At 41.9% G+C, this 2500-nt stretch overlaps 1 protein-coding gene across 1 annotated transcript in view; it reads left to right on the plus strand.

Annotated features, from left to right (window-relative positions):
- The window catches only part of LOC134437447 (phospholipid-transporting ATPase ABCA1-like), a 633180-nt gene that overhangs the window by 151792 nt on the left and 478888 nt on the right, over positions 1–2500 (plus strand). The gene's annotated exons all lie outside the window — the stretch shown is intronic.

Raw genomic sequence — 2500 nt, forward strand, 5'->3', positions numbered from 1 at the left:
ATGATGATGTGGAGGAGGAGGAGGAAGTGGAGGGGGAGGAGCAGGAGGAGGAGAGGGAGGAGGAGGAGGAAGAAGGAGGAGAAATATGAGGAGGAGGAGCGAGAGGAGGAAGGGGGAGGAGGAGGCGGAGGGGGGGGGAGGATGAGGAGGAGGAGGATGGGTAGGAGGAGGAGGAGGAAGGAGGAGGAGAAGAAAGAGGAGGAGATGAGGAGTAGGATGAGGAGGAGGAGGGGGAGGGAGAGGAGGAGGATGATGATGTGGATGAGGAGGAGGAGAAGGAGGAGGAGAAGGAGGAGGAGGAGAGGGAGGAGATAGAGTTGCAGGAGCATGTTTTTGATAATGATAATGACAGAAACAATGGTATAGTGTTGCAAAGATACCATTTTTTGGCCCGGGTACCAATACCCGATACCTGGCTGTGCAGTATCGTCCGATACCGATATTTTAGCGATACCGATATCACCCTATTCGAAATGTATATATATGAAAGGCTGCAGTGCAGTGTTAATTTCGTCAACCATGACTATGACTAAAATATTTCGTCAATGCCCTTTTTTGATTTTCGTCATTTAGACTAAGACTAAGACTAAATTGGGAAGGCAATGACTAAAATATGACTAAGACTAAAATTGATTTTCGTCATTGTGACTAAGACTAAGACTAAATTTTAAAAAGCTGACGAAATTAACACTGGTGTTAAATAAAATAGAGAAAAAGAGCACCAGTGTGTGAAGAAGGTCTATTCTGCACAGTGTGATATATGTTAAAAAGAGAAGTAGTGTGCGGAGAAGGTTTATTCTCTACAGTCAATGGTATATGTTAAAAAAGAGAATCAGTGTGTCGAGAAGTTCTATTATGTACAGTGTTGACTAAAATGACTAAAAATGGACTAAAATTGGGAAGGCAATGACTAAAATATGACTAAGACTAAAATTGGTTTTCGTCATTGTGACTAAGACTACGACTAAATAAAAAAAAGCTGACAAAATTAACACTGCTGCAGTGCATACCACTTGGATGTAAAATCATTGCATGGCTCTGTCAGGCTGCTGCCTACCTTTGTGAAACAGGGAAAAGAATACAAAGTGAATCCAGCAAAACTTCTTACATTTTTTAAATACTCTTATAAAATGACTAATTTCAAGGCTGTTTACAGTAAGTGTCATACAAGCACCTGTAAATGGCATCGGCGCCCTATTTGTTGGTACTCGCCGATACCGAAACCACCACCACTTTCATGATGATGATGATGATGATGATGATGATGATGATGATGATGATGAGGGGGAGGAGGAGTAGGAGAATGTTCTTGCTAATGACAGCAACAATGGTTTCATTCATGTAACTATGATGATGATGATGATGATGATGATGATGATGATGATGATGATGGTGAAGAGTGATGATTATTATGAAGATGGTGGTGAGGGTGATGATGATGAAGTGGATGATGACGATGGTGATGATGATGTGGATGATGAAGATGATGATGTGGATGATGAAGATGATGGTAATGATTCAACAATGGAGGAAGATGAGGAAGATGATGATGATGATGATGATGATGATGATGATGATGGTGATGGTGAAGATGATGATGATGATGATGATGGTGGTGAGGGTGATGATGATGATGTGGATGATGAAGATGATGGTAATGATTCAACAATGGAGGAAGATGAGGAAGATGATGATGATGATGATGATGATGATGATGATGATGGTGATGGTGAAGATGATGATAATGATTCAACAATGGAGGATGGGGAGGATGGTGAAGAGGGATGATGATGAGGGATGATGATAGGCATGGCAACAATCATGACAAAATGTGATTGACAATTCATGATTTGATGATGATGCTGATGATAAAGATCTGACTAGACAATGTTTCTGACAGTGATGAATTTGATTTTTCTCACCCCAAAACAAATGAGATATACTGTTTTTGTTTCGTTTTTATTGCATTATGTATTGATTTATCGTACAGTAAATTTATCCTTTTCACTTCTACAGCAGTTGAGCCATAGTTGTATCATCTTTAAAACAAATAATATGGGAGACAGACACACACACACACGCACACACAAACACACACACACACACACACACATTCACATACAGACACATGGATGAATGCACATGAGCGTGCACAAACACACACATTCACGTACAGACACATAGATGCATACACACACAAACACACACACACACGCATACACGTGCGCATACACGCACACACACACACGCAGCAGCAGCAGCAGCAGCAGCATGGAATGATCATATCGACTGCATCATCCACTTCTCATTGCTCTGTCTCCCATACTGATAGGGGCTTTAGTGTCTCACATAAAGTACATCCGCACGTTCACTCTTGTGCGCCTAACCGCACACACACACACACACACACACACACACACACACACACTGACAGGCACGCACGCTGACACGCACGCACGCACGCACGTACGCACACACACATACAAACACACACACACAC

This window comes from Engraulis encrasicolus, chromosome 21 (genome assembly GCF_034702125.1).
Source record: "Engraulis encrasicolus isolate BLACKSEA-1 chromosome 21, IST_EnEncr_1.0, whole genome shotgun sequence".
NCBI classification, from domain to species: Eukaryota; Metazoa; Chordata; class Actinopteri; order Clupeiformes; family Engraulidae; genus Engraulis; species Engraulis encrasicolus.